The 14027-nt window shown below is 42.1% G+C and overlaps 1 protein-coding gene across 1 annotated transcript in view; it reads left to right on the forward strand.

Moving 5' to 3' along the window:
• PPFIA2 (PTPRF interacting protein alpha 2) overlaps positions 1 to 14027 on the forward strand; it is a 407895-nt gene that overhangs the window by 214244 nt on the left and 179624 nt on the right. The window lies entirely within an intron of this gene.

A 14027-nucleotide genomic window follows, 5' to 3' on the forward strand; every position in this document is an offset into this window, starting at 1 on the left:
GCAGGCACATGTATCTCACACCCAAATTTAAATCAAAGCTATCCCTGGTCACATCCACACCAGACATTTATTTCACTTTAGACAGTCAAGGCTTTCCCCAAGAATCCTGGGAAGTGTAGTTTGTGAAGGGTGGGAAGTGTAGTTTGTGAAGGGTGCTGAGAGTTGTTAGGAGTTGCCCTATTCCCCTCACAGAGCTACAATCCCCAGAAGATGGACTGACTGTTAAACTACTCTGGCCACTGGAGCTCTGTCAGGGAAATAGGAGTCTCCTAGCAACTCTCAGCACCCTTCACAAACTACACTTCCCAGGATTCTTTGGGGGAAGCCATAACTGTCTAAAACGAAATAAAAGTCTGGCGTGGGTGTGGCCACCTGATTAGCCAAGCCAAACAGCTGTGAGTCTGGCTTTTAGAACACTGACAGTTGGTTCTTACTGAGCATGCCCAATACTGTAACAGACTTCAATGTTAAATTTCTTAAATTAATTAAAAATCAGCCAGGCTTTTTTTTTAACTTTTAAACTACAGAAGTTGAAGGTCAGAGTATGGGGCAAGGTCGGTAATAGGATTACAGGTACTCTGTGAACAAGGCTGATTTTTAATTAATTTCAACAGGGTTCTTGATTTCCCCCCTCTTGTGTTACACTAGATTCTCTCTGAGTGTTTTGTGTATTGCCATGAAAACTTAGAGAGTTGTTAAGCAAGCATTTCTGAGTTCAGGACTATAAGTTTCATTTTGAAATGAGCTTATGGGAAGCAGCAGAATGGCATGGGGGTATTTTCAATTTAATCCATGCTGGCTATAGCATACACCCACTCTTGTGGCTGTATAATGTTGCAAATGATTTAATATAGTAACATCTTTTCCCCTTTACCAATGCATTTTTCCTTCTAAGCACTTAAAAAACCGAAATGATTGTTTTAATTCTAATAATATATCGTGCTAAGGACATTTTTACAAAGCTTTACTTAGTTATTTTACTTCAATCTCATTATTAACGCTTGAGCAATAATGTTTTTACTAAAATACACAATTAGTATTGTTCTTTTTTAAAAAGAAATCTTTTACTTGCTGATTGTATCCTCTCTTTTTATACTGATCCTGTCCATCGGGGGGGGGAGTACATGGGTAAAAAGGAACTGGAAAACTCACCTTTTGTAATCAGAATAGATTATATAAATGAAGATATTTGCATGTATTTGCTTATTTTATTCTATACTTTTTCTTCTTCGCTTGGGGAAATGAGAGGAAGGAAAGCTATTGAGACCAAGCTGCATGGACTGTGGGCTACCCACAGGTATCTTTGGACAATAAGGATCCATGCATAATGTCATAAACTTCCACCACATCCCCTCTTTGCCTTTCCCCCCCCCAAACTAAAAAGCTCCAAATATTGTAATCCTTCCTCATATGGCAGTTGCTCCAGTTCCTGGCAGCATGGCTGTCTCAACACTTCCCACTCCCCCCCCCAAAAAAAACTTATTATGCTTCCAATTAATGGCCGTGTTCATATTTTTATAAATGGTTTATAAAGGTGTGAACAAATACTTTGGTTATGTGCTCCTCCCTTGTCCCTTTTTCTCCTGCCATCAGATGCTGACTTCACTGCAGAGATGCTCCTTTACATTCAAGCCCCATCTACACTATACATTTAAAGCAGTATCACACTACTTTAAACAGTCATGGCTTCTCCCTAAAGAATCCTGAGAACTGTAAGAACTTAAGAAGAGCCTGTTGGATCAGGCCAGTGGCCCATCCAATCCAGCATCCTGTTCTTACAGTGGCCTAGCAGATGCTGTGGGAAAGTCACAAAGCAGGATATGAGCACAAGAGCTCTCTCCCCTCCTGTGGTTTCCAGCAATTGGTATTGAGAAGCACACTGCCTCTGACTATGGAGGCGGAACATAGCCATCATGACTAGTAGCCCTTGATACCCTTATCCTTCATGCATTTGTCTAATCCTTTTTCAAAGCCGTCACTGCCTCCTTTTGGAGCAAGTTCCATAGCTTAACTGTGCACTGTGGGAAGAAGTTCTTTTGTGTGTTCTGAAACTTTGAGCACTCAGCTTTATTGGATGACCACAAGTTCTATCAATTGTCTCCATACTATGCATAATTTCATAAACTTCTATCACCTCTTATTCACCTTTTCTCTAAACTAAAAAGCCTCAAGTGCACCAACTTTTGCTCATAGGGGAGTCGCTCCATCCCCTTGATCATCTTGGTTGCCCCTTTCTTTTGATCTTTTCCAATTGTACAATATCCTTTTTGAGGTGAGGCAACCAGAATCGTACACAGTATTCCAAATGTGGTTGCACAATAGATTTTTATAACTGTGTATCAGCAGTTTTATTTTCAATACCTTTCCTAATGATCCCTAGTATGGAATTTTCATTTTTCACAGCTGCCGTACACTGGGTTGACATGTTTATTGAGCTATCTGTTATGACCCCAAGATCTCGTTCCTGGTCAGTTACTGCCAGTTCAGACCCCATGAGTATACATGTGAAATTACAATTTTTTGCCCCTACATGCATCACTTTACACTTGCTCACCAACCTTTTTTGAGCCAATAGGGGCCCTTGAAAGTTTCCTGGGGGTGCCTGTCACAAAATGGTTGCCATGGGGTCATAGCCTAACACAATCGCTGCCAAATCTAAAAGAACAGAATAAGATGCAGGACCACAAGATGGTGTAGGCATGCCTCCCATCGGACACCCCATCAACGGCAGGAAAGATACCCACTGCTATGTCCAGTGAAAGAGAAGCTCTTTGCCCCTATCCTCTGGTCAGAATGGAAGGGAGGTTTGGTGTCCAGTCCTGATATCCAATAAATATGAACATGTAAGTGGGCGTGTTCACTGTAGGAGAGGTCAAACCAGTGCAAACAGAAACTGAGCAGGAACAGCAAACAGTCTCTCATGTACTGTAGATTTTTGAAGGGGTATTTACTGACACCTTTAACAGATACCACAGGAGGTACTGACTGGCATGCTGGCACCTGCGGGTGCCATATTGTCGACCTCTGGAGTAAAAGATAAGGCATCAGGCAGGTGTTCTTGAAGGCAATTCTAAGAATATGGAGCAGCAAGGGAGAAAGGATGAAGTCTTTTGAAGAAGCAGGAGACCTTTAGATGGTGGAGAATTGTGCAGTCAGAGGACCAAAGATTATAGACATGGATCTAAATGGAAGTACAGTCCCTAAAATATTCTGAATGGGATACGTGCATTGAGTGACCCATGTAGAAAGGCTCTAAACTGAGATCCCAACAATTACCAATTAGACAGTGTGCTGACTGGTTTTAGGTGGTAAGCCTTCCAAGTAAATGATTTCAGAATGATGCTATAAGGCAAAATTGGCTGGCTAAGGATGATAGGGGGGAAACCAACAGCCAAATAAATCAGTGGTTTATTTTTTAAAGGGAGACAGAAATAAAATAGTCTGCTTGATTCAGTACTCTTAACAACAAAAGATCAGTGTCTACATAGAACAAGCTGACTGTTACAGATAAGGTGACAGTCACAAAGGCAACTTTGATGGACCTGAAGAGAGTAGGCAGTATAAATCATTTCATTCACAGAACGAAGGGTCATTCTGAGCATTGTGCAAGGAACATACAAATGAAATTTCAAGTACTCACGGGTTTTTTTACATTCTAGTAAAGAAGCTCTAGAAATAGATATGCCATTTTCATTGGGCAAACTATCTGTATTCCTATTTTTAAAAAAGAGAGGCCCCATATGCATTATACATTTAAAGCAGTATCATCCCACTTTAAACAGCATGGATTCCTCGAAAGAATCCTGGGAACTGTAGTTTCTTAAGAGTGTTGAGCTACAATTCCCAGAGTGGTTTAACAATCAATCCCTCTTCCCAGGGAAATCTGGGAATTATAGCTCTGTGAGGGAAATGAGGATCTCCTAATAGCACCCAACATCCTTAACAAACTACAGTTCCCAGGATTCTTTGGGTGAAGCCATTACTATTTAAAGTGGAATGATACTGCTTTAAAAGTACAGTGCAGATGTGGCCAAAGACTCAAGTTTTGCTCCTGTGCACACTAATATCGAAATAACTCCAGTGAGAATTACTTTTTGATAAACATGAACCAGATGAGGCTGTTAGAAGGGATTGCAGAGGCCAAAGGTTTAGAACTGATGTTCAGATTAGAGTGATGAGTTTATTACTGGATCTCAAATGCATATCTGATGCAGAAAAGGCAGAACTGCTCAACGCCTATTTTGCCTCTGTTTTCTCCCAAAAAGGGAACAGTGTGCAACCTTCCATCGGTAGCAATCTCAGTAAGGGGTCGGGATTGCAGTTCAAGATTGATAAGGAGATAGTCAGGAAATACCTAGTTAACCTAAATGAGTTCAAATCTCCAGGGCCTGATGAACTGCATCCCAGAGTATTGAAGGAACTTGCTGATGTACTCTCGGAACCTCTTGCCATCATCTTTGAGAAATCCTGGAGAACGGGAGAGGTGCCGGAGGATTGGAGACGGGCAAACGTCGTCCCGCTCTTTAAAAAGGGTAAAAAAGAAGATCTGGGGAATTACAGGCCGGTCAGTCTGACTTCAATACCAGCAAAGATATTAGAACAGATAATAAAAGAGTCCATTGGCAACTATCTAGATGACAATGCTGTGATTAGTAGGAGCCAGCATGGGTTTGTCAAGAAAAAATCCTGTCAAACTAATCTCATCTCTTTTTTTGATTGGGTCACTAGCTTAGTAGATGGTGGAAATGCTGTAGATGTCATCTATCTAGATTTCAGCAAAGCGTTTGACAAAGTCCCCCACGACCTTTTGATTAGCAAACTGGTCAAATGCGGACTAGATGGAAATACTGTCAGGTGGATTCACAACTGGTTGGAAAACTGTACTCAAAGAGTGGTCGTCAGTGGCTCTGCTTCGGACTGGAAGGAGGTTTCGAGTGGAGTGCCACAGGGCTCTGTCCTGGGGCCAATACTCTTCAACATTTTTATCAATGACTTAGATGACAGGGTGGAGGGAAGCCTTATGAAGTTTGCGGATGATACAAAACTGGGAGGGATAGCTAACACAATGGAAGACAGGAATAAAATCCAAAGGGACCTGGATAGACTAGGAAATTGGGCTGAAATTAATAAAATGACATTCAATAAAGACAAATGCAAGATTCTGCATTTAGGCCACAAAAACAAAATGCACGGGTACAGGATGGGAAATACCCGGCTTAGCAGTAGTGCATGTGAGAAGGACCTTGGAATTGTAGTGGATCGGAAGTTGAACATGACCCAGCAGTGTGATGCTGCAGCAAAAAAGGCAAACGCGGTTTTGGGCTGCATAAACAGAGCTATAGTTTCCAGGTCGAGGGAAGTAATAGTCCCACTATATTCTGCATTAGTCAGGCCTCATCTGGAATACTGCGTTCAGTTCTGGGCGCCTCATTTTAAGAAAGATATAGACAAGTTAGAGCGGGTACAGAAGAGGGCGACGAGGATGATAGCCGGTATGGAGAACAAGTCTTATGAGGAAAGGTTGAAGGAACTTGGCATGTTCAGTCTGGTGAAGAGAAGGCTGAGGGGTGATATGATTGCACTCTTTAAGTACCTGAAGGGCTGTCACATAGAGGAGGGTACAGATTTGTTCTCTGCTGCCCCAGAGGGTAGGACTAGGTCTAATGGTTTTAAGTTGCAGGAGCGTAGATTCAGATTGGACATTAGAAGGAACTTCTTGACAGTAAGGGCAGTTTGGCAATGGAACCGACTGCCTAGGGAGGTGGTGGGATCCCTTTCGCTGGATGTCTTCAAGCAGAGGCTGGACAGCTATCTGCGGGAGATGCTCTAGCTGTAGATTTCCTGCTGTGAGCAGGGGGTTGGACTCGATGGCCTACAAGGCCCCTTCCAACTCTATGATTCTATGATTCTATGAAATGATCAGCTGAGATTGTCAGCAGATGACAGAGGTCTCATTGGTAGGATCATTAGGTTCAAACCTAGATGTGTCATTAACCATGTCTTTGAATCCATTGACTGGGATTCATTTTTCTAAAAAGAACAACAGCCCACAGATCTGAACCATGGTGCAGGGATTTCCTGATGAAAATTGTCCCCATTCCTGAAGCTGCTGATTGAAGCAAACAACAGCTTGGGGAGAGGGGGGAAATGGCACAAGGAAAAGAGTTTCCTCTTTTCTTGTGCCACAGTCTCAATCTGAACTGGGGATTCTCTGGCTGCTATTGGTTTAAAAACTAAGGAAAAGAATCTGAAGGATTCAAAGATGTGGCTAATAGCATGTTTAGTTTGACCAGTCACTTTCTACCTTCCTAAGTATTGCTGTGCTGCTCTCTGAGTCACAGTCATTTAAGGAAATGGCTTAGTTTATTAAAGCTTGCCGAGGGGGGTTGACCGAGTGGATCCATGGTGTGGTCAACACATCATTGTGGGAGGGAGTGGTTCCAGCCACACTGAAAGAGGCAGTCAACCGACCACTCCTGAAAAAGCCCACCCTGGACCCATTGGTCTGCAACAATTACCGACTGGTCACAAATACCCCCTTCTTAGGGAAGGTGATTGAGAGGGTTGTGGCGCAGCAATTACAAGTACTCTTGGATGAAACTGATTATCTTGACCCATCCCAGTCTGGGTTCAGGCCTGGTTATGGGACTGAATTGGCCTTGGTTGCCCTGATGAATGACCTTTATTGGGAGAAGGACAGGGGGAGTGCGACCCTGTTGTTCTTACTTGATCTCTCAGTGGCTTTTGATACCATTGACCATGGGCCAACTTGGTGAGATGGGTATCGGAGGCACTGTTTTACAGTGGTTCCGATCCTATTTCCAAGGTTGTTTTCAGAGAACAGCATTGGGTGATTGTCTTTCAGCCCCATGGCAGTTGTGCTGTGGGGTGCCGCAGGGTACCATCTTGTCCCCCATGCTGTTTAACATCTATAGGAAGCCCTTGGGAGTGGTGATCAGGAGATTTGGGATTAGGTATCAGCAGTACACTGATGATGCCCAGCTCTGTTTCACTGTAACATCTGAATCGGGAGAGGCTGTGCCAGCCCTGGCCCGCTACCTGAACTCTGTGGTGGGCTGAATGAGGGCCAATAAACTGAGTCTGAATCCTAGCAAGATGAAGGCTCTGTGGGTTGGTGGTTCCTGAGTTCAGATAATTGGTCAGTTGCCTGCTTTGGATAGGGTTGTACGGAGCAGGCCCGTAGTCTGGGGGTGCTCCTGGATACATCTTTGTTGCTAGAGGCCCAGGTGACCTCAGTGGCTAGGAGTGCCTTTTACCAGCTTTGGCTGGTGAGACAGCTGCAGCCATTTCTGGACCATGATAGCCTGACCACTGTTGTCCATGCACTGGTAAGCTTCAGGCTGGATTACTGTAATGCGCTCTATGTGGGGCTGCCCTTGAGGTTGGTCTGGAAGCTACAGCTGGTGCAAAACGCAGCTGCAAGACTGCTCACTGGGGCAGGGTATCGCCAACATGCCACCCCACTGCTGAAAGAATTGCACTGGCTGCCCATTTGTTACTGGGCCATGTTCAAGGTTCTAGTTTTGGTATACAAAGCCCTATACAGCTTGGGACCAGGATACCTGAAAGACCATATTATCCCTTATATACCCAGTCGATCACTGCGCTCTGCAGGTGAGGGCCTCCTGCAAGATACCATCTTATCAGGAGGTCCATTCCGCGCAACGTAGGAACAGACCTTTAGTGTGGCAGCACCTACCTTGTGGAATTCCCTCCCCTTAAATATTAGACAGGCGCCATGTCTGTTATCTTTTCGGCGCCTATTGAAGGCCCTCCTCCTTCAACAAGCCTTTTAAGTTGAGACCTTATCCCAGTCCGTGTCTGTGTTGGAATTGCTTTTTAATATGTTTTTAAACCTTTTTTTAAATAATAATATGTTTTATCCTTTTTTTAAGATTTCTTGAAAGTTTTTAAAGTTGTTTTGTTTTAATGTTCTGTTTTTATGATGTTTTAAAGTGTTTTTAGTGCTTTTGTTTGCTGCCCTGGGCTCCTGCTGGGAGGAAGGGCTGGATATAAATAAATAAACAAATGAACAAATAAATAAAAATAGTGGCTTTCCATCCATGACTTGAATGGTACCGGATGAGCTTTGGTATGGACAGTAACAGTCTAGACTTCAATAAACCTTCTGAATCAATTAAAGGACCAGTTGGATCTTGAACAAAGAGGCATTAATCAGTGGTTAAAACTAACGTGGCATTATGAAAAGATTACCAGTGCAAACTATAGTGCTAGTAATACATCCTACTTTATTTGGGGGGGGGAGTAATTTGTGACGTGATTTAAATGCATGCAATAGTGAACACAGAAAAAAGATATTTTCAACATTCAGTAATCTTGTAGGAATTTCTTGAAAGCATAAAATATTGAAAGATGAAGCAATGCCAGTATAGTATATGACTTTGAAGGCCACTTTTGTGAGGCAAAGAATCATAGAAATCAAGTGTGATGCAAATGTTGAGGGCACAATAACCCTCTTGCATTAGCATTGTGACATCTTCAGCAATGATGCAACATCTGCCTTCAGCCAAGGATTGCAAGCTATCTTTTGGTGCCAAGAAAGTTGAAAGGGAAGGGGTCAGAAGTATCAGTGACTCTTACATACTTTAGAGCTGTGAGAGCTCGAAGCTACTGCCTGTTACAAGGGGTTTTAAGAGCAAGTTGGCAGAACTGGGTGCATCTATCCCACTTGCCAATTCTGGAGGGCTGCTTTAGCTGATGTAGAGCAAATGATTATTTGTGCTATGGCAGCTAAGTATGTTCAATGGATCTGGTTGCCTGGCTACAGAGGTTCAAAATCTGGAATCCTGGCTGTTGTTCTGCACGTAGTGTGGTAAGGAATTGATTATTTACTGGGATGGGGTGGTCTCTTGCCTCCCTTTATAAATATGGATGTATGTGTGCCTTGTAGTGTGCTTGATCATTGTTTTTCTAGCTCTGCTCTCCCAGGTTCTTAGGCAGAGGTCTTTCCTTACTGTCCAACATTCTTTTCACCATTTGAACCAGGAATTTCTGCGTGCAAAACAAATAAGTTGTTGCTGAGAAGTGGCCTCTATTCATTGGTTCAGTAGAACAAATAATCCTTGTGAAGGATTATCTTTATTTTACAGTAGGGCCCCACTCATACGGTGGGTTACGTTCCGGACCCCCGCTGTAAAGGGAAAACCACTGTAAAGTGGAATCCATTGAACAGAATGGCGCACGATGCCCGAAAACCGCCGTAAAAGCGGAACAAGCATCGTATGAGTAGGGCTTTAGTCTAATTGAGTCTAATCGAGACCACTGTATTAGTGAAGTGCTGTAAAGCAAAGCGCTGTAAAGTGGGACCCTACTGTACTTTATTTTTTGAAAAATCCCTCTAGCAGAATTCCCCGATTCCCTTTTACTTGGAAAAAAAAACCCTGCTAGTGCAGGAGTTTCATGGACTGCCAGTGGTCTGTGAGCTTCATTCAGGTGGTCTGCGGCATGTCCTCATTAAATATTCATCTTCATTTTTAATTTCATCATTATTGCTTCTTTTATTTCTTATATTGTAGTTTATTATATCACAGTTTGAATTGTATGGAATGCAATGAAATAAATGATATAAACAACAGTGTTAGAAATAAAAGAACAAATAAAGGACAACTAAAATATTAAACAGCATCTAGCACAGTGCATTACAACAGGCAGAAAAACCATTCAGTGGTCCAGCAAGATTGTCAGCAATTTTCAAGTGGTCTGGAAATTTTCAAGTGGGGTGGAAAGTTTGGGAACCACTGTACTAGAGCATTAGTTTTGGAAGCAGTGTGTTCTTTTGGTAGAGAAAGCCCCTGCATGCTGAACTAGAAGCGCTCTTCAGACGTGAAAGGGGTGGTGGGCTATGCCTCTGGTCAGCCAGCTTCTCAGCTGTGTCCCCAATCTCCATGTGTTAGGTGTAGATGCCTGCATGGAATAATCTATGTGAGTAGAACTCTGCATGTTCCGGAACCCTGGTCATGCAGGGCTCTAGTACATGTGGAAAGCCCACATGTGTAGAAGGTCTACATCATGGGTGGGAAACCTCAGACTTTGGGATTGAGTGCGGCCCTTCAAACCTCTCTGTCTGGCCCTCTGAACTCTCCCCAGGTCATACCCTTCACTCGCCCTGCTTTGCACCAAATGTTTTGCCTGGCTGGAAGGTGTCCTCAGCAAGTGTTAGAGGTACAAGAGCCCTGCCATTTTTTAAATCTAGCTACCATTGTTGTAGATGGTGTCCTTTAGCCACTGACCTTGCCCAGCACTGGCCTGTAGCCCCCATAAGGAAATGCATCCCTCAGACTGAAAAGGTTTCCCTGCTCCTGGTCTATGTGTATAGGCTTTTTCTTGCAAGCATCCATGCTTAATGTGGATGTTGGAGACACAGTCAAGGTGCTGCATGACCTCCAGTAAGGGCAGGAGGTACAACCTCGTGACCCCTTTTTATGTGTGATGCCACTTCTTGTGGTATACTCATGAAGGGAGCTCCTTCGAAATTGTCACTGTTCTTTGAAGCAGCTCAGAGCTTTAAAAACTGAAATAGAGTAACTTGCAGAATTTGGTTGCAGAGACATTAAGTGGACCAAGATCAGATTCAGTAATTAAAAGTGCAATGGGAGTTACGTTATAGTATCATTGTTGTGTATTTAGGCTGTATGCTGATAATAGGGCTTGTGGCCCACTCAAAGTTAAGCGCATAATTGCTGCAGATTTCAGTGAGACCATCAACTCTCTCCTATTTAAACTGATGGGGCTTGAAGTGCTTAATTTTAACTGGATTGCACATTGTGGGCACCATCCAGTTAAAAGTTTAAATCCCATTGATTTCATTGAGTCAGTTGAACGGCTTCAATGTCTCCCACTGAAATGAATGGAACTTAAAATTGTATTTTTTTTATTTTTATTTTTTGGCTGGATCTTTCTCCCGTTTTATTTAAGTGCCACATTTAACAGCTATTAGGGGGCTTTATGATGAACCTAGTTGCCTCTCCCCTAAGAAAGGAAGGAAGGAAGGCTAGATTTATGGGGTAGAACCTGGTGGAAATCTATTGTGAGATGACTTACAAAAATCAGTTTGTTCTAGAAAAAAGAGATGTCTATATCATCTTTAATATTCTTGGGTACCATCACATCCTAATTTGGTAATTTCATATGGAAGTGGGAACTCTAATGCACATGCACCTTGCCCCCAAGGCTTGGTTTGCACAAGCTAATCATGGCTTAATAATCCAGGATAATCACAATACATCCCCAGCACTGGCCTTTCATTCCTCCCTTTGGACAAGCAAGGAGACAAGCCAAGAAGTCACAATTAACCATAGCTTCCGATTACATGTAAACAAGGAACTATGTTTGGTGGCTTCCAAATAAGTCCACTTTAAACTTCGGCTTTGTATCCTGGCTTACTTGTTTATTTCTCATCTAGTTTCCAAGTTTGCACTTTAAGGGAAGCTGGCTTCCTGGATTGTTTCCCTGCTTGCACAAATGGGTTTTCTGCGGATGCATGGAGCTCATGCATATCCTGGGATGGTAAATGAGGATTTGATTATGCAAACAGCCAAGGGCTCTCTCATTCATTTAAATGAAGGCAGCTGATGCATGTGAACAGTTTTGGAAAAATGGCGGGGTATAAATAAAGATAATAATAATAATATTTATAAGGTGGGAAGCCTTCCCCCCCTGAAATCCATGTGGAATTCAAGGTGAAATCCATGCAGAGCTGAGTTTGCATCATGAAACATATGCACAGCTTTGGATCAGGCCATCTAAGTACAGTTATGTGATACCTTGGGCCCGAAGTGTTTCATAAGTGTTTCTGGGTTATTATACCACTGTTGCATTATGTCACAAAAATATAATGTAGGAAAACAAGTTTTCCATGTTTTATTTAAACGGCTTTTATATAACTGGTGACTTTCCAGGTTTAGAATACTCATGTATGTTTAATGTGAGTTTAGCTTGAAGAGTGGAGTAATGACATTGTTCCAACAAACTGAACTTGACAGTGTTCATTCATATATAATATTGAATTTAGCGCTCTTTCTTTTTCTCTCTCTCTCTCCCTCCACCCATTTTACCCCTACCCATAATACTGATGAATATACAAAGAGTGTTTCTTTTTAGGCAGGATTTTTTAAACAACTCTTTTATTTGTTACATTTTTAAAAAAGTAAAGAAAAACACTTAAAACAGTGATATTGTTAGACGCACAGATGTTGTCCATGAACTTTATGCTTGGCTATATTTGTGATTATTCATAAGACATTTGGGCTACAAGTCTGAAATTGCTTACTCTAGGGTAGCCCTTGCTGATGGGGAGATGAGTCTTTGCATGCATGACTTGTGGATTTAGTCATAGATATTCTGTTGACGTCTGTAGGGCCATGCTCTAGAAGAGCACATATAGGCTGTCCACACACACTAGAATTTTTCTGAGGCTGCCTTTATGTGGGCAGAGGAGTTAGGATCTAGTCCGAAGGTGTCCAAACTGGTTAAGGATATTCTTAAAAAGATTTCACATGTATCTCTTCTGGTGGTGGATGCTGCCTATGATGCTTTTTATTTATTTATTATTTAATTTGTATCCCGCCCTTCCTCCCAACAGGAGCCCAGGGTGGCAAACAAAGCACTAAAAACACTTTAAAACATCATAAAAACAGATCTTAAAATACATTAAAACAAAACAACATTAAAAACATTTTTAAAAAAACAACTTTAAAAAAAGGTTAAAAACATTATTAAAAAACATATTAAGCTTTTCAGTATGATGCCTGCTCTATGGCCACTGCCATGGTGGCTAGGCGTAATATTTGCCTCCACCAATGAGAGGTGGACTCAGCGTCGCGGTTGACGTTTGTTAGTATGCCTTTTTCAGGAGACAAGCTGTTTGGTGAGTGCTTGCAGCAGCATTTGGTCGAGACAAAGGATAAGAGGAAGGCTCTTCCATCTGCTAAGAAGGATGAGCACAAGGGGTGTCAACCTCAGTTTTTTTGTACCTATAGACAATTCTCTCATCTCAGAGATTTCACATCATATATACCATGTTGGGGACAGCAGGACAGAGGAATTGGTTGTCCCTCTGCAAGAGGTGGAGGATCCTTCTCCTTTTCCTCCAGTCTCCAAGACCCCTAAAAAGACTCCTTCCACATGACTCTCCAACTCTCCCAGGGGGTCCTGTGGGCACTTTCCTGTTGCAGTTTTCCCATCTGTGAGGGGAGGTGACCTAAGACAGGTGGGTGCTGGACACAGTGACACATGGGTATTCCCTCAAATGTATGAGTTTGTGAATTTAGTGCCACACAGCTTTTAAAAGGGATTTTTTTCCTGTAAACATTTATTGTGCCAAATCCTAAACTCTCTTGAGTTCAAAGAACAGTTTCAGTGGGCTGTATTGATTCCTTATGAGAATGAAGCTCTTGAGGGGGTGGAATTAAGATGTGTGCAGATTCCCTAAGATCCTGATCTACATTTCTAATCATTTGCAAGCAACAAGAAGTAATTTCACCAAGGCATTGTAAATTTATGCCACACAGTTTAGCAATAACATAAAAAAGAACATTTTAAACGTGTGGACAAGAAGCTACTTGTTCAAGGTTGTGAAAATTTAATATTTGCATAAAATAAAAAAGAAGTGTGGTTTACTAGAAAATATCTTATAAAGTGCATAACACATAAGTATGAATGTATTGTAAATTCTGTTCCTTTTATGAAGATACCTAAAAGAATATGGGTGGCTAAAAGACTTTGCTCACTCAGTAAACCTTGGTTGTATAAAACAAACTTTGGCATGATATTGTATTTGTATGACTTCTAGATTCATAATAATCTTGAATGTAAACAGCAAGACATGTGGATTTGGATATGGGTCACAATCCCAGCAGATGTTCTCCATTAACATGAATGGGAGCTGCCTAGTGACATAATACTGCACTTGCACTACTCTCATTTATTGTAGCTGGCCTTGTGCAGGAGATCTTCTCTGTGGGATTGTGCCCTTGAACAGTAAAGTG

Source organism: Rhineura floridana, chromosome 8 (genome assembly GCF_030035675.1).
Source record: "Rhineura floridana isolate rRhiFlo1 chromosome 8, rRhiFlo1.hap2, whole genome shotgun sequence".
Taxonomy (NCBI): domain Eukaryota; kingdom Metazoa; phylum Chordata; class Lepidosauria; order Squamata; family Rhineuridae; genus Rhineura; species Rhineura floridana.